Consider the following 25,236-nt stretch of genomic DNA (forward strand, 5'->3'; position numbering starts at 1 on the left):
CTGAATCTGTAGATTGCTTTGGATAGTATAGTCATTTTCACAATGTTGATTCTTCCAATCCAAGAACATGGTATATCTCTCCATCTGTTTGTATCATCTTTAATTTCTTCCATCAGTGTCTTATAATTTTCTGCATACAGGTCTTTTGTCTTCTTAGGTAGGTTTATTCCTAGATATTTTATTCTTTTTGTTGCAGTGGTAAATGGGAGTGTTTTCTTAATTTCACTTTCAGGTTTTTCATTATTAGTGTATAGGAATGCAAGAGATTTCTGTGCATTAATTTTGTATCCTGCTACTTTACCAAATTCATTGATTAGCTCTAGTAGTTCTCTGGTAGCATCTTTAGGATTCTCTATGTATAGTATCGTGTCATCTGCAAACAGTAACAGCTTTACTTCTTCTTTTCCTATTTGGATTCCTTTTATTTCTTTTTCTTCTCTGATGGCTGTGGCTAAAACTTACAGAACTATGTTGAATAATAGTGGTGAGAGTGGGCAACCTTGTCTTGTTGTTGATCTTAGTGGAAATGGTTTCAGTTTTTCACCATTGTGAACGATGTTGGCTGAGGGTTTGTCATATATGGCCTTTATTATGTTGAGGTAAGTTCCCTGTATGCCTACTTCCTGGAGGGTTTTTATCATAAATGGATGTTGAATTTTGTCGAAAGCTTTCTCTGCATCTATTGAGATGATCATATGATTTTTCTCCTTCAATTTGTTAATATGATGTATCACATTGATTGATTTTCATTGAAGAATCCTTGCATTCCTAGGATAAACACTTGACCATGGTGTATGATCCTTTTAATGTGCTGTTGGATTCTGTTTGCTAGTATTTTGTTGAGGATTTTTGCATCTATGTTCATTAGTGATATTCGCCTTTAGTTTTCTTTCTTTGTGACATCTTTGTCTGGTTTTGATATCAGGGTGATGGTGGTCTCATAGAATGAGTTTGGGAGTGTTCCTCCCTCTGCTATATTTTGGAAGAGTTTGAGAAGGATAGGTGTTAACTCTTCTCTAAATGTTTGATAGAATTCACCTGTGAAGCCATCTGGTCCTGGGCTTTTGTTTGTTGAAAGATTTTTAATCACGGTTTCAATTTCAGTACCTGTGATTGGTCTGTTCATATTTTCTATTTCTTCCTGGTTCAGTCTTGGAAGGTTGTGCATTTCTAAGAATTTGTCCATTTCTTCCAGGTTGTCCATTTTATTGGCATGTAGTTGCTTGTAGTAATCTCTCATGATCCTTTGTATTTCTGCAGTGTCAGTTGTTACTTCTCCTTTTTCATTTCTCATTCTATTGATTTGGGTCTTCTCACTTTTTTTCATGATGAGTCTGGCTAATGGTTTATCAATTTTGTTTATCTTCTCAAATAACCAGATTTTAGTTTTATTGATCTTTGCTATTGTTTCCTTTGTTTCTTTTTCATTTATTCTGATCTGATCTTTATGATTTCTTTCCTTCTGCTAACTTTGGGTTTTTTTTGTTTTTTCTTTCTCTGATTGCTTTAGGTGTAAGGTTAGGTTGTTTATTTGAGATTTTTCTTGTTTGTTAAGGTAGGACTGTATTGCTATAAACTTCCCTCTTAGAACTGCTTTTGCTGCATCCCATAGGTTTTGGGTCATCGTGTTTTCATTGTCATTTGTTTCTAGGTATTTTTTGATTTCCTCGTTGATTTCTTCAGTGATCTCTTGGGTATTAAGTAGTGTATTGTTTAACCTCCATGTGTTTGTATTTTTTACAGGTTTTTCCTGTAATTGATATCTAGTCTCATAGCGTGTGGTCAGAAAAGATACTTGATGCGATTTCAATTTTCTTAAGTTTACCAAAGCTTGATTTGTGACCCAAGATATGATCTATCCTGGAGAATGTTCCATGAGCACTTGAGAAGAAAGTGTATTCTGTTGTTTTTGGGTGGAATGTCCTATAAATATCAATTAAGTCCATCCTGTTTAATGTATCATTTTAAGCTTGTGTTTCCTTATTTATTTTCATTTTGGATGATCTGTCCATTGGTGAAAGTGGTGTGTTAAAGTCCCCTACCATGATTGTGTTACTGTCAATTTCCCCTCTTAACGGCTTTTAGTATTTGTCTTATGTATTGAGGTACTCCTATGTTGGGTGCATAAGTATTTACAATTGTTGTATCTTCTTCTTGGATTGATCCCTTGATCATTATGTAATGTCCTTCTTTGTCTCTTGCAATAGTTTTTGTTTTAAAGTCTATTTTGTCTGATATGAGAATTGCTACTCCAGCTTTCTTTTGATTTCCATTTGCATGGAATATCTTTTTCCATCCCCTCACTTTCAGTCTGTATGTGTCCCTAGGTCTGAAGTGGGTCTCTTGTAGGCAGTATATATACAGGTCTTGTTTTTGTATCCATTCAGCCAGTCTATGTCTTTTGTTTGGAGCATTTAATCCATTTGCATTTAAGTTAATTATCGATATGTATGTTCTTATTACCATTTTCTTAATTGTTTTGGGTTTGTTATTGTAGGTCTTTTCCTTCTTTTGTGTTTCCTGCCTAGAGAAGTTCTTTTAGCATTTGTTGTAAAGCTGGTTTGGTGGTGCTGAATTCTCTTAGCTTTTGCTTGTGTGTAAAGGTTTTAATTTCTCTGTCAAATCCGAATGAGATCCTTGCTAGGTAGAGTAATCTTGGTTGTAGGTTTTTCCCCTTCAGTAATTTAAATATGTCCTGCCACTCCCTTCTGGCTTGCAGAGTTTCTGCTGAAAGATCAGCTGTTAACCTTATGGGGATTTCCTTGTGTGTTATTTGTTGTTTTTCCCTTGTTGCTTTTAATATTTGTTCTTTGTATTTACTTTTTATAGTTTGATTAATATGTGTCTTGGTATGTTTCTCCTTGGATTTATCCTGTATGGGACTCTCTGTGCTTGCTGGACTTGATTAACTATTTCCTTTCCCATGTTAGGGAAGTTTTCAACTATAATGTCTTAAAATATTTTCTCAGTCCCTTTCTTTTTCTCTTCTTCTGGGACCCCTATAATTCGAATGTTGGTGCGTTTAATGTTGTCCGAGAGGTCTCTGAGATTCTCCTCAATTCTTTTCATTCTTTTTTCTTTATAGTGCTCTGCACTCGTTATTTCCACTATTTTATCTTCCAGGTTGCTTATTAGTTCTTCTGCCTCAGTTATTCTGCTATTGATCCCTTCTAGAGAATTTTTAATTTCATTTATTGTGTTGTTCATGACTGTTTGTTTGCTCTTTAGTTTTTCTAGTTCTTTGTTAAACGTTTCTTGTATTTTCTCCATTTTGTTTCCAAGATTTTGGATCATCTTTATTATCATTATTCTGAATTCTTTTTCAGGTAGACTGTCTATTTCCTCTTCATTTGTTAGGTGTGGTGGGTTTTTACCTTTATCTGCTGTGTGTTTCTCTGTCTTCTCATTTTGCTTAACTTATTCTTTTTCGGGGAGTAAGGGATCTCCTTTTCACAGGCTGCACGTTCGTAGTTCCCATTTTTGGTGTCTGCCCCCAGTGGCTAAGGTTGGTTTGGTGAGTTGTGTAGGCTTCCTGGTGGCGGGGACTAGTGCCTGTGTTCTGGTGGATGAGGCTGGATCTTGTCTTTCTGGTGGGGAGGTCCACGTCTGGTGGTGTGTTTTGGGGTGTCTGTGGCCTTATTGTGATTTTAGGCAGCCTCTCTGCTAATGGGTGGTGTTGTGTTCCTGTCTTGCTAGTTGTTTGGTATAGGGTGTTCAGCACTGTAGCTTGCTGGTTGTTGAGTGGAGCTTGGTCTTGGCCTTGAGATAGAGATCCCTGGGAGATTTTTGCCGTTTGATATTATGTGGAGCTGGGAGGTCTCTTGTGGACCAGTGTCCTGTACTTGGCTGTCCCACCTCTGAGGCACAGCCCTGACGCCTGGCTGGAGCACCAAGAGCCTGTCATCCACACAGCTCAGAATAAAAGAGAGAAAAAGGAAGAAAGAAAGAAAGAAGAAGGTAAAATAAAATAATGTTATTAAAATAAAAGATAATTATTAAAATAATTTTTTTTAAGTAACAAAAAAAAAGAAAGAAAAGAGCAGCCAAACCAAAAAACAAATCCACCAATGATAACAAGCGCAAAAATTATACTAAAAATTAAAACAAAACAAAAAAAAGACCAACAGAACCCTAGAACAAATGGTGAAAGCAAAGCTATACAGACAAAATCACACACAGAAGCATACACATACACAGTCAGACAAAGAGAAAAAGGGAAAAAAAAATATATCATTGCTCTCAAACTCCACCTCCTCAATTTGGGATGATTCGTTGTCTGTTCAGGTATTCCAGATGCAGCGTACATCGAGTTGATTGTGGAGATTTAATCTGCTGCTCCTGAGGCTGCTGGGAGAAATTTCCCATTCTCTTCTTTGTTCTCACAGCTCCTGGGGTTCAGTTTTGGATCTGGCCAAGCCTCTGCATGTAGGTCGCCTGAGGGCGTCTGTTCTTTGCTCAGAAAGGACAGGGTTAAAGTAGCAGCTGATTCAGGGGCTCTGGCTCACTCAGGCTGGGGGGGAGGATGGGGTATGGAGTGTGGGGCGAGGCTGCGGCGGCAGAGGCCAGCATGACATTGCAGCAGCCTGAGGCATGCCGTGTGTCCTCCCGGGGAAGTTGTCCCTGGATCATGGGACCCTGGCAGTGGCGGGCTGCACAGGCTCCCTGGAGGGGAGGTGTGGATAGTGACCTGTGCTTGCACACAGGCTTCTTGGTGGCTGCACCAGCAGTCTTAGTGTCCCATGCCGTCTCTGGAGTCCGTGCTGGTAGCTGCGGCTCACGCCCATCTCTGGAGCTTCTTTAAGTGGAGCTCTTAATCCCCTCTCCTTGCACACCAGGAAACAAAGTGGCAAGAAAAAGTCTCTTGCCTCTTTGGCAGCTCCAGACTTTTTCCCGGACTCCCTCCCGGCTAGCTGTGGTGCGCTAGCCCCCTTCAGGCTGTGTTCACGCGGCCATCCCCGATCCTCTCCCTGGGGTCTGACCTCCGAAGCCTGAGCCTCAGCTCCCAGCCCCTGCCCACCTCGGCGTGTGAGCAGGCAAGCCTCTCTGGCTGGTCAGTGCTGGTCAGCACTGATCCTCTGTGTGGGAATCTCTCCGCTTTGCCTTCTGCACCCCTGTTGCTGCCCTCTCCTCCATGGCTCGGAAGCTTCCCCCCTCTGCCGCCTGCAGTCTCCGCCCACGAAAGGGTTTCCTAGTGTATGGGAACCTTTCCTCCTTCACAGCTCCCTCCCAGAGGTGCAGGTCCCGTCCCTATCCTTTTGTCTCTGTTTTTTCTTTTGCCCTACCCAGGTATGTGGGAAGTTTCTTGCCTTTTTGGAGGTCTGAGGTCTTCTGCCAGCGTTCAGTAGGTGTTGTGTAGGAATTGTTCCACATGTAGATGTATTTCTGATGTATTTGTGGGGAGGAAGGTGATCTCCATTTCTTACCCTTCCTCCATCTTGAAGCTCCTCCTCTCGTATCAGTTTTAGACGTTCTGTCGGTGAAGAATGCGGGTCATCTTGACTGGTCTCTGCTGCAAGTTGTAGGACAGAACCAGGGTGTCAGCCGTCCTGGGTTGTCGTTGGGAGGCTCTGGAAAGAATCTGCTTGCAAGTTCACTCACGTTGTTGGTGGAATAAAATTCTGTGGAGTGGAAGGGCTGAGGTCGGGTTTCCTGTCTGGCTGTCAACTGTGTACCATCCTTAGCTCCTAGAGACCCCACTCAGGGCCCCCAGTCTGACAGCCACCAACAGTTCATCACACCTTTGTCAGACTCGCATCTCTTTCTTTAGGGCTTTTTGTATATAGTATCATGTCATCTGCAAATAGTAGATTTTACTCCTTTTTTTCCACTTTGGATGACTTTTATTTCATTTTCTTTCCTAATTGCTGTGGCTAGCACTTCCAGTACTGTGTTGAATAAAAGTGGTAAGAGTAGGCATCCTTGTCTTGTTCTTAATCTTAGAGGAAAGCTTTCGGCTTTTCAGCATTGAGTAGGATGTTAGCTGTGGGTTTATCATATATGGCTTTTGTTTTGTGGAAGTTCATTTTCTATATCCACTTTGTTGAGAGTTTTTAATCCTGAATAGGTCTATTGAGATGATCATATGATCTTTATTCTTCATTTTGTTAGTATGATGTATCACATTGATTGATTTTTGTGGATATCCACCCATCCTTGCATCCCTGGAATAAATCATACTTGATCATGGTGTATGATCCTTTTAACATATTGTTGGATTTGGTTTGCTAGTATTTTGTTGAGCATTTTTGCATCTATGTTCATCAAGGTTATTGGCTTTCAATTTCCTGTTCTTCTTTTCTTTCTTCCTTCCTTCCTCCCTCCCTCCCTCCCTCCCTCCCTCCCTCCCTTCCTTCCTTCCTTCCTTCCTTCCTTTCTTGTTGTCTTGTTGTCTTTGTATGGTTTTGGTATCAGGGTAATGCTGGCTTCATAATATATGTTTGGAAGGTTTTCCTCCCATTCAGTTTTTTTGGGTAGAGTTTGAGAAGGGTAAGTCTTTGAATGTTTTGTAGAATTCACCAGTGAAGCTGCCTGGTCCTGGGCTTTTGTTTGTTGGGAGATTTTTGATTACTGTTTGATTCTTCCTACTAGTAATTGATCTATTAAGATTTTATAGTTCTTTATAATTCAATCTTGCAAGATTATATGTTTCTAGGAATTTATCTAGTTGTCCAATTTGTGGGCATATAATTGTTCATAGTACTCTCTTATGATCCTTTGTAGTTCTGTGGTATCAGTTGTAACTTCTCTTTTATCTCTGATTTAATTTATTTGAGTTCTCTCTTTTTCTTGGTTAATCTAGCTAAAGGTTTGTTGATTTTGTTTATCTTTTCAAAGAACCAGTTCTTAGTTTCACTGATATTTTAAAATTGTTTTTTAATCTCTATTTATTTCCAGTCTGATGTTTATTATTTCCTTCTACTGATTTTGAGCTTCATTTGTTCTTTTTCTAGTTCCTTTAGGTGTATAGTTAGATTGTTTTTTTATTTTGTTGTAGTTCATTTGTTTCTTGAATTAGGTCTGTGTTGCTATGAACTTTTCTCTTAGAACTGCTTTTGCTGCATCCCATAGATTTTGGTATGTCGAATTTGTTTTCATTTGTCTCTAGGTATTTTTTGATTTCTTCTTTGATTCCTTTGATGACCCATTGGTTGTTCAGTAGTGAGTTGTCTAATCTCCATGTTTTTGTGCGTTTTCTCATTTTCTTTTTCTTGTGATTGATTTCCAGTTTCATAGCACTGTGGTCAGAGAATATGTTTGACATGATTTCAGTCTTCTTGAATTTATTGAGACTTGCTTTGTGACCTGATGTGAGCTATCCTGGAGAGTGTTCCATGTCCATTTGAGAATGCGTATTCTGCTTTTGGATGCAGTGTTCTGTATATTTCCATTAAGTACCTCTGCTTTAATGTATCATTTAAGTTCAGTATTTTCTTACTGATTTTCTATCTGGATGATCTGTACATTGATGTAAGGGGGGTGTTAAATTCCCTGCTATTATTGTATTGCCTTCAGTTTCTCTCTAAGTTCATTAATATTTGCTTTATATGTATCCTGGTGCTTCTATGTTGGGTGCATATATACTTATAAATGTTGTATCTTCTTGCTGAATTGACCCCATCGTCATTATGTAATGCCTTTCTTTGTTTTTTATTAAAATCTTTGTCTTAAAGTGTATTTTGTCTGAAAGTTAGCTACTCCAGCTTTCTTTTCATGCCTGTTAGCCAAGGAATATCTTTTTCCAACCCTTCAGTTTCAGTCTATGTGTGTCCTTTCTTCTGAAGTGAGTCTCTTGTAGGCAGCAGGCATATAGATGGGCCTTGTTTTTTCATCCATTCAGCCACTTCCTTTTGATTGGCAAATTTAGTCTATTTACATTTAAAGTAATTATTGATAGGTATGTACTTACTGCAATTTTGTTAAATGTTTTCTGGTTGTTTTTGTAGTTCTTCTCTGTTGCTTTCTTCTGTTCTTTTTCTCTTCCTTTGTGTTTTGGTGGTTTTCTTTAGTGTTATGTTATTCCTTCCTCATATTCTTTTGTGTAGGTACTATAAGTTTTTTCCTTGTGGTTGCTGTGAGATTCATATATGACATCCTATGTAAATAGTACCTGTTTTAAGTTGGTAGCAACTTAAGGCTTTGGAATGGATTCAAATTTATCTTTTTACTCCCTCCCTCCAACGTTTTATACTTTTGATGACACATTTTATATCTTTTTATTTTATACATCCCTTAATAAATATTGTAATTTTAGTTACTTTTACTAGTCTTTTAATTTTCATGCTTGCTTAATAAGTGATTGATCTACTACCTTTATTATATATTTGCTTTTTCCAGTGAGATTTTTACTTTCATATTTTTTTTATTATTGATTAGTGCCATTTCCTTTCAGCTTAAAGAAGTCCCTTCAATATTTCTTCTAGCGCTGTTTTAGTGGTGATAATTCATTTAGCTTTTGCTTATCTTGATCTGTCCTTCAATTCTGAATGATAACCTTACTGGGTAGAGAATTTTGGTTGGAATTCTTTCCTTTTCAGAACTTTGAATATGTCATGCTACTTCCTTCTGGCCTGTAAAGTTTCTGCTGAAAAATCTGCTGAAAGCCTTATTTCATTTCCCTTGTATATAACATGTTGTGTTTTTCTTGCTGCTTTTAGGAGTCTCTCTTTATTCTTAACTTTTACCATTTCAATTATGATGTGTCTTCGTGTCTGTCTCATTGTCTTTATCTTATTTGGAGTTCTCTGGGCTTGCTGGACCTGAATATCTGTTTCTTTCCTTAGATTAGGGAAGTTTTCAGTGACTCTTTCTTCAGATAATTTTTTTGGCCCTTTCTTTTTCTCTTCTCCTTCTAGAACCCCTATAATGTAAATGTTATTCTGCTTGGTATTGTCCCAAAGGTCCCTTAAGGTATCTTTACTTTTTTTCTTTCTTTTTTCATTTTGCTTCTCTGTCTGGTGAGTTCCATTGTTTTGTCTTCCAGCTCACTTCTTCACTGTAATTCATCCAGTCAGTTGCTGAATCCCTCTGGTGTATTTTTCAGTTCAGGTATAACTTCTCTTTGATACTTGCTTATATTTTTAATTTTTTTGTTAAGTTCTCACTGTGTTCATCCATTCTTCTCTTCAGTTCAGTGAGTATATTTATGCCCATTACTTTGAACTCTTTTTCAGGTAGATTGCTTAACAATGTTTTGTTTTAGTTCTTTTTCTGAGGTTTGTCTTGTTTTTTCAATTGGAACATATTCCTTTGTCTTCTCATTTTGCCTGATTCTCTGTTTATTTCTATGTATTGAGTATATCAGCTATCTCTCCCAGTTTTAAAGGAGTGGCCTTATTTAGGAGATGTCCTTTGGGGCTCAGAAGTGCAGTGTCACCTGGCCACCAGAGCTAGGTGCTCAACCCATATGTGGGCTGTGTACACCCTACTGTTGTTGCCAGGGGCCGCTGGTGGGCAGGCCTGGCTTCTGGACTTGCTGTGTGGCCCTGAAGCAGCTACTGTGGGGTGCTGGCATGGTTATTGCTTGGCTGGCCAAGACACAGGGGTGGGTAGGGCTCTCATTGGGGCATGCCCACTGGTGCTATCAGGTTAGGTGGAGAATTCTAAAATAGCACCTGCCAGTGCTGATATTAGCAGGGTAGACTGAAATTGCATAAATGGCTCCTGCCAGTGACTCAGTCCCTGGGAAGTATCCTAACTGGTTCCTGCCTCTCCGGCAGTTGCTTCAAGATTAATAAGTATGTCCCTTTCACTTATGGTCCATGGGCTTTCCAGTCTGTTGTTTTTGCACTGGTTTTCAGGTACAGTGAATTTATGCGTGAGCCCTTTAAGAGTATGTTTTCTGTTCCCTGAAGCACTGTAGTTTTCCTGGACATATTCTCTGTTGATTTTCAAAGCCAGGTCTTTTGAGGGCTCATATTTCCTGTGCAGGACCTAGGGGTTGGTGTGGAGCTCAAATCCCTTGTCCCTGAGGGAAAAGATTTGTTCTTTTGTGATCCCTCCCAATTGTGAATCACTGTGGCTGGGGTATGGGTTTTTCCTTGGTGAGACTGAGTCTCTACCTCTATTCCCCGTCTCAATGATGTCCTTTTACCCTTTGTTGTAGAGTTTCTGTTTATCCAGTTTTCAGGTCCCTTTCTGAGGGAATTATTCCATACGTAGTTGTAGATTTGTTGTGTTCATCAGAGGTGGTGAGTTTAGGATCTTCCTACACCACCACCTTCAACCCTTTCAAAGTTAACTTTTATTGTAGAAAAAATTTGTAAAATAAGTAAATAAGAGGAAATCTGTTATTCTACCATCTAGGGATAACCAGTACTAATAATTTGTTGCCTCCCCACACCACTTTTTTTTAGCATGTATTGCTTTTCAAAATACCTAGTTGACATCGTACTGTATATTGTAGAGATACGATTAATGTATCAGCATAGTCAGTGCAGTAAGCAGGTGAGAGGATGCAGGGCTAAGACTGGCAGAGGAGACAGTACATTCATGCTCACCAGGAGGTGCTTTTCATTTAGAGGAATTGGTATGTTTCTTTTTTTTTCATATGGCTAAATCTGAATAACTTACATGCATGTTTGAAGCAGCTCCACTTTTTAATAATCTCTTATCTTACTTTTTTTCTGATAACATATTATGGACATTTTCCCGTATCAAAAAATCCTACTTTTTTCCCACTCCATGTTTACCATCTGATAGACTGAGAACTGGCAGTGATATAGGATATATTAGTTGAATAGGCCCTTGATAGTCTAAAAGAATATGTCTCACATCTCTTGGGCATATCTTAAAATTGTGCTGTCCAATAGAAATGATGTATGCTACATATGTAATTTCAAATTTTATAGTAGCTGAATTTTAAAAAGTACAAAGAAAATAGGTGAAATTAATTTTAATGATATATTTTATTTAGTCCAGTATAACTAAAATATTATCATTGCAACATATATTCAATATAAAAAATTATTGAGCTGTTTTATAGTCTTCTTTTTCTTATTAAGCCTTCAAACTCCAGTTTATATTTTCCACTTAACAGCACATATCAATACAGACAAGCCCCATTTCAAGTGCTCCGTAGTTACACGTGGCTACTATTAGCACAGTCCTAGAGCAGGGGTCCCCACCCCCTAGGCCACAGACCAGTACTGGTCCATGGCCTGTTAGGAGGGAGGCTGCACAGCAGGAGGTGAGTGGTGGGCGAGTGAGTGAAGCTTCATCTGCCACTCCCCATCACTCTCATTACCACCGGAACCATCCCCTCTTCCTCCCCCCAACTCATCCCTGGAAAAATTGTCTTCCATGAAACCTGTCCCTGGTGCCAAAAAGGTTGGGGACCGCTGTCCTGGAGTATATTATTTTCCCCATAAGATGTGATAAGATAGCACTTTGCAGGTACTCTCGAGAGGGGTGTAAAGAGAAGAAAATAGCAAATCCAGGGTGCACCATGGATGCTGAGTACTCATTTTGGTGTCTCATGAAATTTTAAAACTTTGCCTCAATAAAAATACATCTTCCTGTACTTACAGATCTTCATGTTACATAATAATGTTAAATTTGTAGTTGCTGAAAGGTTTACTGGGTCTAATACTTGAAGTAATTCTCAGATAGTCAGTAAGATCAAATCCATATACTAAGGATTTTGGATAACGAAGAGTTTGCAAGAGTTTAAGACCTGAGGAGAAATAAATTTTTATTAATCCTGTACAGAAAACCTTTATGAAGTGAGTAACAAAGACATATACACATGTACGTGTTACATATGCATATATAAATTATATATCTATATATATACATACATGCACCCATTTATCATAATCCTTATCATTACTCTCAAGAAACAGTAGCAATTAAAATCATTCTCTTCTTTTTAAAATGAATTTGTAACATGATAAGAAAGATGTAGCATGACCAGGAACATTCCTAAGGTTAGTGATATAAACTGAATGTATAATATAAAGTAGAAGAATATTGAAAAAGCTTTGCTTTAATTTAGTTTGTGATCATGTGACAAAAAAAATTCCTTAACATCTCTAAACTTTATTTTGTTCTGTAAGATGGAGATAATCCTGCCCTTTTTTCTTTTATTCTGTTCTATCTATCTATCTATCTATCTATTTATGGCTGTGTTGGGTCTTCATTGCTGTGTGCAGGCTTTCTCTAGTTGTGGTGTGAGCAGCGGCTACTCTTCATTGCGGTGTGCCAGCTTCTCACTGCGGTGGCTTCTCTTGTTGCGGTGCACAATCTGTAGGCATGTGGACTTCAGTAATTGTGGCATGCAGGCTTCAGTAGTTGTGGCTCACTGGCTCTAGAGCGCAGGCTCAGTAGTTGTGGCGCACGGGTTGCTCCACGGCATGTGGGATCTTCCTGGACCAGGGCTTGAACCTGTGTCCCCTGCATGGCAGGCGGATTCTTAACCACTGAGCCACCAGGGAAGTGCCCCAATCCTGCCCTTTTTTCTTAATATGATTTTGATTATCAAATTGGATGAATGAAGGCTAAAGGGACGTACCTTATTCATCTTTTTGTCACCAGGATTTAGTATAGGGTCTGACATGCTGATACCCTATAAATATTGAATTCAGAGGCTGGATATATATAAAAGAACTTTCTAAACTGAGAGTCTTACAAGTGGAAGCTATTATTTTTACTGTACTTCCTTTGTACTATTTCTTCTTATTTAAGTTATTTACTGGAATATGAGAAGTATAATAATTAATATTTACCTATACAATCAATGAATAGGATTGCCCATTGTGGTTGTATTTTTCCATACTATTAATATTTTATTTATCAAATTTTGTTTTAAACATTATATATATTTCTAAAATACGTTATAATTTTATTTTAAAAGATGTTTAGCACTTAAATATCTTTACATCTGTTAAGAGTATACAGTTAGAAATTTTGTTGTTATTGTGAGATAGACATGACTGTTTTTACTGTGCCCAATCTTTTATCAGCTTAAAAATAAGACTAATTGAGACACAAATGCAAGCTCATTGAATGCCAAAATTGTGGAGGCAAAGGAGCAATATTTAAATTACTTGACTATGGTCTAGTAACTAGAAAATGCCTCCAATAAGAATGGCTTTCTTGGGACTTCCCTGGTGGCACAGTGGTTAAGAATCCACCTGCCAGCGCAGGAGACACAGGTTTGAGCCCTGGTCTGGGAAGATCCCACATGCCGTGGAGCAACTAAGCCCGTGGGCCACAACTACTGAGCCTGCGCTCTAGAGCCCACGAGCCACAACTACTGAGCCCATGCATGGCAACTACTGAAGCCCGGATGCGCTAGGGCCTGCGTGCTGCAACTACTGAGTCTGAGTGCTGCAACTACTGAAGCCCGTGCACCTAGAGCCCGTGTTCCGCAACAAGAGAAGCCACTGCAATGAGAAGCCCACGCACTGCAATGAAGAGTAGCCCCTGCTCGCTGCAACTAGAGAAAGCCCATATGCAGCAATGAAGAGCCAATGCAGCCAACAAAATAAAAAAATAATTAAAAAAATATGGCTTTCTTATTTCTATAATGATGGGAGAAACTCCATCTTTTTCCTCTACAAGGGATGAAGCACTTCATAAATGCTTAGTGTGGAACTAAAACAAAATTATAATGAAAGAGCAAGTAATGTTCACCCAGAACAGCATTTCAAAGTGATCTTCAGGAAAACATTAGCTTTTTCTAGCATCAGTTATGAGTTTCTGTAACTGCACGCTTACTGAGCCATCTGTAGCAATTGAAACTTTGGATATTTCCCATTTTCAGGGTACATTTCCCCATTTTTAGGGATATTTCCCATTTTTAGGGATATTTCTCATTTTCAGGGTATATTTCTTTTACCTATTATGAATGAAGGAAGCAACCTTCATGTGAGATAGCATGTGCACTGTGACATATGCCTTGTTGTTTCCTGGGAGTAAGTGAGGAACTTTAGGGAGCAGCTAAATGTTGACAGTGTACTAGGACACCATTATCTAAATGATACTCTCTGGGAGTAGTTGGAATAGTTTTCTGTTTTCATTATATTCCACCACTTCTACCTTTACCCCAAAACTTTGAGTATCTTTGGGTATTTGGTAACAGAAAGATAACAAATCACGCTTGACTTTGTTTTCCTTTTTCTCCACATGACAGTAAATATTAAAATTTTTGATGAGAAGAAATACAGTGCATATTACTAAAACATATATGCAGTGACAGTGTAGATCAGTTGGCCAAATGAAAAATGAGTGATCTAGTGATGAAATGAAATGATTTGCCTTAGTTCAAGCAGGGAAAAGGGAACTAGCTCCTTTTCTTCCCTTGTTGATCTTTCCTCCTGATGGCTAGATATGCATTTTTTAGGCAATTCTGTTATGAAAAATTCTCTGCTTATTTCTATTCCATTCTGAATTTTACTGTTTGGTACTGTGCTCAGGCATAAGGGCAAGAGAATTGAAATCTTGTCCTTTTTCTTTAATTTTGTTTCTTATGTATCTTGCATCTGCTCATTCTTTGCTTAGAAAATGCTAATAATAATTGGTTAAAACAAGAAGTTAACTTCATAACTGCTGATTGTAATCTAGTTCTGAATAATTTTTTTATTAGGCCCTTAAAAATTTGAATCCAAATCAGCAAAAGCTCCCAAGAACAGTAAACCGGCACATTTAATATATACCAAATTGTAGCTCATGCATTTGACAATATGCTCTGCATTAAGTTTTGGTTCTTTGATGTTAATGTCTGACTGATGAGTTCAAATGAGTAATAATCTGTGAAAAATAAAAAAAATAATATTCCTAGCTGATTTGGGAATGTAGTTGAGCCATGAGCTACAACTTTTGTGTTGAGTTTTTAAAGAAGCAGAAGAAAAGGAACATGATTTTAGTCACGAGTACTTTTCATACCCTTAACAGTTATATTATGACTTGAGCAGATTGACTGTCAGTTGTTGATTCATTTTTCAATTGCTGGTTCTTAGATATCATTTCTGGGAAGATATTGAGAGAATAAGAAGACAATATATTCTTAAGGTTGAGTGCTATAGTTGAACCACTGCTTGAATTGCCAGCAAATTGAACTATTCAGAGGAAAAGAAATGGTATGTATATATAGCAAAACTTTTCTCTAGGGAAGAAAAAAGAGGTGCTCATCTTTATAAGATGATTATTTTGGAGATAGTAGTTTTCAGTTTAGGATATTGTGAACTGTTAATCTGTAAAGCACATTTATAATAAATGAGTTACAGGGTATATCTGAAAGCAGTTTTTATAGTATCTAACCTAGTTCCAGTAGCTTAGAGTATGTATTTTGAAAGTAGTATAGGATTTCTTTCTCTGACCTACTCCTTTTAGAGTTTAATTTTTCCAAGTTCCTGCCATTTATTGTATAATGTGTTTCGTTGGGTCTAAATGCTATGTCACATTTCTCCAAAGAAGACATACAGTTGACCAAGAAGCACATGAAAAGATGCTCAGAATTGCTAATTACTAGAGAAATGCAAATCAAAACTACAATGAGACATCACCTCACACCAGTCAGAATGGCTACGATTAAAAAGTCTACAGGGACTTCCCTGGCAGTCCAGTGGTTAAGTTTCTGTGCTTTCACTGCAGGGGGTGCGGGTTTGATCCCTGGTTGGGGAACTAAGATCCTGCATGCTGCACAGTGTGGCCAAGAAAAAAAGTCTGTAAACAATAAATGCTAGAGAAGGTGAGGAGAAAAGGGAACCCTCCTATGCTGTTGGTGGGAATGTAAATTGGTACAGCCACTATGGAGAACAGTATAGTGGTTCCTTAAAAAACTGAAAATAGAGCTTCCATATGATGCAGCAATCCCACTCCTGGGCATATATCTGTAGAAAACCATACTTGGAAAAGATACACGCACCCCAATGTTCATTGCAGCACTATTTACAATAGCCAAGACATGGAAGCAACCTAAATGTCCATCGACAGATGAATGGATAAAGAAGATGTAATGGAATATTACTCAGCCATAAAAAAGAATGAAATAATGCCATTTGCAGCAACATGGATGGACCTAGAGATTATCATACTAAGTGAAGTATGTCAGGCAGAGAAAGACAAATATGATATCACTTATATGTGAAATCTAAAAAGTGATACAAATGAACTTATTTACAAAACAGAAACAGACTCACAGACTTAGAAAACAAACTTATAGTTACCAAAGAGGAAAGGTGGGGGGAGGGATAAATTAGGAGGTTAGGATTAACATACATGCACTATTATATAATCAACAAGGACCTAGTGTATAGCACAGTAAACTCTACTCAATATGCTGTAATAACCTATATGGGAAAAGAATAGATATATGTATAACTAAATCACTTTGCTGTACACCTGAAACTAATACAACATTGTAAATCAACTATATTCCAACAGAAAATAAAAATTATATTAAAAAATGCTATGTCATTTATTCTGACTATTCAAACAAGATTGTTTCTTTCTGTAGGAATGTTAAGGACCAAATAATTTTGGATGTTTATCTGGTTTTAGAGACAGTTTAAAAATTTTTTTAAATTAAACAAGTAATAGATGAATAATATCTCAGAAGAAATCAAATGATAACTGCAATATATAGAAAAAGGAGCCAAATTCCTCCTGCATATCTCTCCCTTTCTTTATTTGCGTCCCAGGGGTAATCACTGCAGTCAGCTTGATATCTTTCCAGATCTTTTATTCTGTGTGCATGTGTATGTGTGTGTGCAGTTTTACTTTGTCTCTATATTTTTAACATGTTGCATATATTGTTGTGCATTTTATCCTCTATGCCAATATAGAATATCTTTTCATGTCACTACATATAGTTCTGAGTCATTCTTTAACTGCTACATAGTATTCCTTAGCATAGTTATTATCGTTTAAGTTTATTACATCTTTTGAAAAATTAAAAACGATGCTCTTGAAATAGACCCATTGTGCGCAAGCTTAGAGCTTTTAATCTGGAAATGGTGAAAACCATTTGGTTTCTTTAATTTTGTTCTCTAAGTAGGCAGAACACATTAAGTTTTTTATCAGAACTGTGGGAGGAAGCAAAAATTGGTTAATCCATAGTTGGATTACTTCAACTTCTTTTTAAAATGCCTGGAGTGTGTCATACTGTCCTAGGTATCTAGGTATATGATTTAATGCAGTTGAAACTGAGTTGCACTTGCATCACTGGGTTTCCACTTGGAGTTGGGGAGAACAAAAATCATTACGGTTTTTCTGCAGTGAGACAGAATGGATAAAAGCAGCTTATATTTAAGCTATATAGATCTTCTTTGATGAATGTGACCAGAAAGAAAGCCCATCCATGAAGGTAGGAGCCCTGTATTTTCCTGTTCAATGTTAGATCCCCTGCACCTCCCATTGTGCCTAGTGTGACAAAGACAGGAAGATGTATGAATGAGTGAATGAGTGCATAAATGCCATATATATGAAGCATGTCAGTCTTTGAGCCATGAGCTGAAAATAACCCAGCAGTTAAGGCTGCAGAGATTGGCCTTGAATTGCATTGGTATTAACACATCTATCATGCTGAGCACCTAAGCTGTTTGATAAATTATCAGAAATTTGAGTTATTTTGCTCTCCTGCTATGCTTTATTTTCTTTTATAAGTACTGTTTCTCTTTTTTTCAGGTGGATTAGCATATCTAAGTTACTACCTAAGTTACATTTACTTAGGTAAACTTTGGCCAAACCATTCAAAATGAACAATCACGATGAGAAGTTTTTGGTGTGTCTCCCACCAGTGGTTCCTATTTTAATTATTTCCCAATTGAGGATGATTGCTGTTTTTAGTTCAGCTTGGAAAGAAGCACTTTTTGAGTGCCTGCCTTGTAACAGGGTTGATGGTAGATGCTGGGGTTCAAAAAAATGAATGAAGTACCTTCTTGGCCTTCCTGCATCTCAGTGCCCAGAGGGGAATACAAAGTGCAATTGTAGGGGTATATGCTGAACTAGAATTTTGTGATTTGGTGTCAGTTTGGCCATTCTGAGATTGAGACAGTCTGTAGGCCTGGAGTTTAAAGTATCTCTAACACTTCATCATGTTTTACATTCTGGCATTATTACTTAAGGAGAACCTACAGGTGAATAACCAGTTTTTAGTATGTATGTGGTGTTCTCGCCTCCCTCTTTCAATTTCTTGTGTATGAACTGCTCTGTCAGAGAAAAGACTATAAGCCATGTCTGGCCTCAGCTTCCACCTGCTATTGGAAAAAGAACTTGTCTCCCATTATCATTTCTTTGATGTTGTTTGTTATCCTTTTTCCTGTTATTAGTTTGAACACTGATATTAACATTGTCAAGATAGGGCAGAATTTAGGATCCTCTGCTAGTGATTTCTTTTCCCTATTTTGGGAGGAGGTTCTAAAAAGAGAAAAACAATCCAAGCTTCTATGTCTTTGTCTTTTCCCTTTCTCCCTTCAGGTACTTGCAGGTGGGCACTGTTAATCTCAGCCTGAGGTAGAAACAGTGCCATCCAACTATATTGCTTTTCATTTCAAGTTGGCAGCAGCTTTGGCAGCAGTGCAGTAGTTTGGTCTGGTGTTCCAAGTTGTAGTTGAAAATATTCCAGCATTCATGCCATTCAGAGTAATAGAGCCCCGTTTCCTCACATCTTTTTTCCACCCTGAATTCAGGATGGTGCCAGCACCCTTTCCTCTTATATTTGGAGTTGACCTTTATAGGGACTCCAAATATAGGGTCCATATAGACCCATTTTTCTGTGACACTAGAATAGAAGCTCCATGAGTGTAGGACCTCTATATTCCAGCACTTAACATAGTGCCTGGACAGTATGTGAACAACCCTACCCAGAAGACTGAATGAATCTTTAATGCATAGATCTTTTCAGAGCAAGGGGTTGTGTTCCTATTCTTTATGTGAAGCTTTGTTGATTCCTTATAGTCCAGCAATAGCATGATGGGGCTGGACTGTCTCATAACCAGTATCATTTGCTGGGCTACTAAGAAAATTCCTGTTGCTCGGTTTACCCAGGGATAAGAGGAGAGGTGCTAAATGAAGTCTTCTTCTGGCCCTTGGGTTTGGGATCTGAGGTCCTTTTAAACTAAAATCCTTGTGCAAGATTTTAGAGACCAGCCTTTTGGGTCTATCCACAGAGGCAGAAGTTCTTATTTTTTCAGTTGTGGCATGGTGCAGAGAGTTTCTGGAATTTCCCAGGGTACCTGTCCACTAGGTTATGTCCGAGTAAAGCTGAGATGCAGTTTATTTTTGTGTTTAAGAGCTGAGGATCTGCAACCAGACCTCCTTGTTGAATCTTGGCACTGTCATTTTTCTTATGTGTGATCTTCAGCAAGTTACTTATTTTGCATCTCAGTTACCTCATCTGTAAAATGGGAATAAAATAGTACCTAATATATAATGTCATTTGAGGATTAATATAGGCAAAGGGCTTAGAACATGCCTGGTATATAGTACTACTGTTCAATAAATATTAATATTTACTTATTTGATGCAGAGAAAATTCATACCTATTTTAACTCATTTTCACTCTAATGTGCTTTCCTGAAAAGGGTGAGAAGGCAAAGAGGTGCAGGTGATGTTCTGAGAATCTCACACAGGAGGTGTGTGGAGGCGTGTGGAGGCTCATGGAGGTCTTTTGAGCATATGATGGCACATAGCATCAGCTTCTAATGCCCTCATCCATCAGCATGTGTAAGGTGGAAAACAGTAGAGAACCTTTGATCTGGGGGGCTCTAATTATCCCCATAGCAGGCCATGCTCAATTTGACAGTGTCATGATTTTTAATATTTGAAAGTTCCAGAATTGCTACTGTGGGATGTAACCCTTTTTTCTACCTCTCCCCTGCTTTTGCTTATACAGTTGAGTGAATACGATGCTCTGCTTCCCACACAGATACCCAAATAGCTCTGACTGCTGAAATATTAGGTATCTTACTGTCAGCACATAACTTGTGTTATTAAATTTTTACTGTTACCTGGGTTTGAATCCCAGCTCTGCTAAGCTTCAGGGTCTTTTTGTTTCTTTTGTTTGTTAAACAGGATAAAAGTATCCACGTCATAGCATTGTTGTGAGAGTTAATGATGAATACAAAACACAGCATAGTGTGCATACTGGCATGTAGTAAGTCTCAAATATTAGTTGCAGAGTTAATATATCTGTCAGCATCATCACTGTGGTCATTGTTTTTCCATGTTTTAAATCAGCAGTGAAAGGCAAACTCGCACTAATCCTCATTTCTGCTTGGAATTGGGAAACTAAATGAAATGTAGCTACTCTCTGCTTGACATGTACTGTAACCTTTCTTTTGCAGTCAAGATTTTACTGCCTTCAAGGGTGTACATATAGGAATTGTGGAACACAGTAAACCCTGAGAGTCGGCTTTCCTGGTCCTGTATTCCAGCTTCTTTCTACCCAAATGTTGTAGCCCAGATTTCCATTACACACTCCCTTTGATGGCTTCTCCATTAAAATTGCAGCAATGTAATTTGTATTTTGTCCTTGAAGTGAGGCCAGAATTAGGAAGTACATGCAGTGCTTTTGGTAGGAAAGTTCTGTAATGGCCTATGAGATAATTACTTTGATAATAACACACAAATTTTTTATGTATAACCACCAGTTTATTAAATACTTTTTACCACTTATCATCCTAGATTTGTTACATTTCTTTTCCTTTAATTTGAAAAACATCCCTGCATGATGGGTGGTATCATCTCCCATTTACAAATGAGAAAATGGAGGCTCAGAAAGGTTAAACAATTTGTCTAAGATTGCACAGCTGTTTAGAGAGACAGAGTTGATTCACTCCACAGATTTTTTTTTTTTTTTCGTCCAAAATTAGAAAGTTGAATCCCAAAAGTTAGGGTCAAAATTTTTCCTAGAGAAACTTATAAATGGTATGACTAAATAAAGAGAATAGGTAAAAGAAAGTAAATAGGTGGAAAGAAAGTGTGAAGAAGGTTAAGTTGATATTGTGGATCAACTATAAAAGGAAGCTGAAAATATCATTGAAGCGCTTCTGGAATTGAAACAATTCTTACAAGGCAGTTGTCCTGTATGATAGAGGATTTTTTTTTTTGATAGTTGTCACATTTTAACTTGGAGATTCAGAATTAAAAGTTAAAAATATATCTAGAGCAGAGGGTGAAAATAATATCAGTGGAAAGGAAAATGTATAAATAGAAATGTTATGTATATTTAATAGAAAAGTGATCTAGCTAAGGTGTATCGAGATAAAGATATATGGGCTAAGTGGGGGTTTAATGTAGATATGGTTCAGAGAAGGCTAATTACAAACATTCTTTGATTCAGGGAGAGAAGATTCAGATAAGCATTCTGGAGTTTGTTGCCATAGTGTTAAATTACATCTTTCTAGAAATGACATTCCATTGTGAGGCCTTCTGTTTTTTATTTGGAATTTGTTTTAAGCAGGGGCCAAGGAGGTAAACGCTGAGTAACTACTGCAACTCTGAGGAGGTATTTGTAATACACTAAGGGTTCAGAAGTGCATTTCATTACCTGTATATTAAGCACATCATATCTGTCACTCTGAGGCTTTAGCTTTTACCTAAGAGGCCCACCTTCCTTATTTAACATTTTCATGTGTTTAAACCCCAGCAAGATGTTCAAATTATGCATCTTCAACTTACCTATATCCAGCTGCACATACTTAAGATGTACGAAATATACCCACTTGCTAACATTCACTTACAGGGGATAAATGGCCTGACCTCCCTTCCCCATTAACAAGCTCTTTTCTGGCTTCTGAGTTTGTCAGGGAGGTTCTCATCTATATGGCTGCCCAGACACAAAAATACTGAGGTCACTTTTGATTCATCAACTCCTCATCTTGGTATCTTGCGAAGTCTTGTAGTTCTTCCTTTGGAATGTATTGTTTGTCCCTTTCTGTTCATCACTACTAGTTGAATTTTTTCCTTTTTTCTCTATAGAGGAAAAGATAGTTGTTTCTTGTTTTTCAAGAATTCCCATAAGGCTCTCCAAGTAATTTTTGCAAGACATCTTTCTGGATAGTGCCTTTCTTTTTTTGCTTTAGTTATTTCACCTTAGTTTTGCGGTTAGAGTATGTCACTGAAGAGTTAGCTCCCTATCGGAACTGTAAGTTTCAGTTCTGCTAAAGGAGGAGACGTCTCCATAGGCATTGGCGTTAGTCAGGGGTGGCATAAGAGGAGTTGAAAACATCAGCTGTTAACAGTAATAAAATCACTTTCCCTATGTGATTGTTTTGAATTTGAACAACAAATTCATCTGTTTTACCTTAAACCAAAGGTAAGATATGTTTGAAGACAAATATGTGCAGCTTACTATGAGGGAACCTTACAAAATTATTTTTGGAGCCAGCTAATTATGTTTACACCTGGGTTATCTGAGAGGTTGGTAAAGTATATGATCATTTTATTTTAAAAGTGTTGATGTATTTTGTTTTCAAGAAGAATGAGTTTTATAATTTATTAATTTAAGGGGGCAGTGTTTTTGTAGAAAAGATTACCAGGAATCTTTGGGCCTTAATGGCAGTAATTGGGCCTTAATGGCAATTTTCTTGTTGGGAATACTAAAAAGGAGATAATTTTTGTTGGAGGCTTGGTATATGTTGAGAACACAGCAACAGTCAGAAGGACATTAGGAATGTGTACTAATATATGTCTGCAGTTTATTCAGAGTCAACAGTTGACTATGTCTTGTTCAGATAGATTGTTTAAAGATTGTTGGTAAAAGACTCCTTCCCCATCACTGATTTCCAGTGTATTTATGTTGTGCAACAAACTATACATGACTTTTCAGTTGAGGTATTACATTAATGAGGCACTGAGTTTGCAGTTCAGGAGGAATCTAGACAGAGTGGTGTAGTGGAAAAGTTGTCTGACATGATGGATGACTAGCTGTAGGACATGAAGGAAGCCATACTTCTCTCTTGGCTTCGATTTCCACTCTGTAGTATAAGAATTAAACTGAGGACCTTTCCAGCTCTGAGTCTCTGATTTTTGTGGTGCCACTCAAGTCACTTTTGAAGTGTTTTCTTGGAGAGGAAGTGTTTGTTCCATAGCCTTTTATGGTCTCTCAAAGCCAGCCTAAATGTTCTGGAGTTTTGGAAATTTTTTTTGTCTGTTTGAAGTTACATGACCTAAACAGATACTGAGCTTTGACCATAGTATTAGCTTTGTGCTACCAACAGCATTTTAGCAAGAGCAGGATTATTCCCAAACTAGAAATCTATTATAATTCAAATGTTGACGTAGAAGGGCTTCAAACACTTTGTTTTACATAGAGCCATTCTTACGAATATCTGGGATGCTCATTCTAATAATAACTGCAGTATGTATAATGAGGTATAGTTAAGAGCATGGACACTGGAGCTGTACTTCCTGACCCACATCTGGCTCTGCCCCACATCTGGCTCTGCCCCTTGCTCATTTTGTGACTTTGAGCAAGTTTTAGTGACAGTACCTACCTAATAGGTTTGCTGAGGAATGAATATATGCCTGGCCTATGATTCTATACATACTTAGGTGCTACTGTGTATTAATTATTTTTACATTCCAGGGTTCAGGTGCTCCTACGATATCTCCTTTAATCATCATAATAATCCTATGAAAGTAGTACCATCATTATTCTCATAAAGAGACAGAGGCTCAGAGAGGTTAAATAACTTGCATCACATAGGAAATAGATGCTAGAGTCATGAAACTAGTAGGTCTTTCTGACTCATTCCAAAACCCAGGCTCCTTCCTTATTTATATATACTGCTCTAAGCCCAGTCTTGGAAATTCTAAATGCTGTTAATTACTCGCTGGGCTTTGACTTAAGGAGACAATTGGTGAGACCAAAGGCCCAGATAGCATCTGAATGCCTCTTTTATCACCAGGAAAAAATGATGTGTCTTTCAGGCCTCAGGGTTTTCTGTGAATTGTTTTCCTACAATGTTTTTTTTTCTTTTTTTCCATGTCCTCTGCAGACTGAGGCAGTATCAGCACCCAGTCCCATATAGGCTTTGCTTGACAATGGTCTTGGGGAGTATCTGGGCTGGATTAGAAAAGACTCCTTTGCTAGGTCTATCCTTAACTGAGGAGAGTGAAAATTGTAACATACAAAAATAATTGCAGTGAAGGTAATAACCTGACCATCCATATAACCCTCTCTTTATTCATCAGATTTTTTTTTTTTTGCTGTACTTGGGCCTCTCACTGTTGTGGCCTCTCCCGTTGCGGAGCACAAGCTCCGGACGCGCAGGCTCAGCGGCCATGGCTCACGGGCCCAGCCGCTCCGCGGCATGTGGTATCTTCCCGGACCAGGGCACGAACCCATGTGCCCTGCATCGGCAGGCGGACTCTCAACCACTGCACCACCAGGGAAGCCCCATATTCATCAGATTTTTTTTTTTTTTTTTTGCGGTACGCGGGCTTCTCACTGTTGTGGCCTCTCCCATTGCGGAGCGCAGGCCCCGGACGCGCAGGTTCAACGGCCATGGCTCACGGGCCCAGCTTCTCTGCGGCGTGTGGGATCTTCCCGGACCGGGGCACGAACCCGTGTCCCCTGCATCGGCAGGCGGACTCTCAACCACTGTGCCACCAGGGAAGCCCGTCACCGATATTTTTTGAATATCTAGGTATCTGACATTTTAATCTGGGGTTTAGATCTTGGATTTTTCATTTGAAAACTTAAAAATGGCTTTACAGTGAAACAGCCTCATTGAAAATTTAACACCTATTATTCTGTATTTACAAAACTTTAAACTGCATTTGTTTTAACTACCTATAGCCAGTTTTGTTTTTTGTCCCTTGAAAATCCTTTAACAGAAATAATGGCACACAAATAGGCTTCTGTCATTACTGAACCTCCTATGACAATACCATACTTAATGCTGAGTAATAGTAATTAGGATGGTGCTGGGTGTAGACATTTTGCATTTTGAGTCTGAGAAGATTTTAGCTTCATCTGAGTTGCTGAGTCTTTGTTCAGTATTTCAGAACAGTATCTTATACATGGGTTCCTAGTAATATAAATATTAAAGAGTGAATTGCATTTAAGAAATTCTGTAAGTACTCTGTCACTTTCATTTCATAGACAGGTGAACAGTGGAGTTAATGGTGAGATAATTTTATCCAGTTTATTTTGAAAAAGTTCTGGTATAGGTGATTTTTTTCTGTAAAGGGCTAGAGAGTAAATATTTTAGGTTTTGTAGGCCATATGATCTCTGTCACAACTCATGTTGTCTCTACTCAACTCTGCCTTTGTAGAGCACAAGTAAC

The 25,236-nt window shown here is 38.2% G+C and overlaps 1 protein-coding gene across 34 annotated transcripts in view; it reads left to right on the forward strand.

Moving 5' to 3' along the window:
* PEAK1 (pseudopodium enriched atypical kinase 1) overlaps positions 1 to 25,236 on the forward strand; it is a 295,689-nt gene that overhangs the window by 16,175 nt on the left and 254,278 nt on the right. For 3 of the 34 annotated variants that reach the window (XM_067754665.1, XM_067754632.1, XM_067754714.1), the window contains one exon: positions 14,958 to 15,077. The exons of the other annotated variants lie outside the window; for them this stretch is intronic. The gene's annotated coding sequence lies outside the window, so the exon portion shown is untranslated. Of the gene's footprint in view, positions 1 to 14,957; positions 15,078 to 25,236 lie in introns of those variants that run through there. 34 annotated transcript variants of the gene reach the window in all.

Source organism: Pseudorca crassidens, chromosome 1 (genome assembly GCF_039906515.1).
Source record: "Pseudorca crassidens isolate mPseCra1 chromosome 1, mPseCra1.hap1, whole genome shotgun sequence".
In the NCBI taxonomy this organism is placed as follows: domain Eukaryota; kingdom Metazoa; phylum Chordata; class Mammalia; order Artiodactyla; family Delphinidae; genus Pseudorca; species Pseudorca crassidens.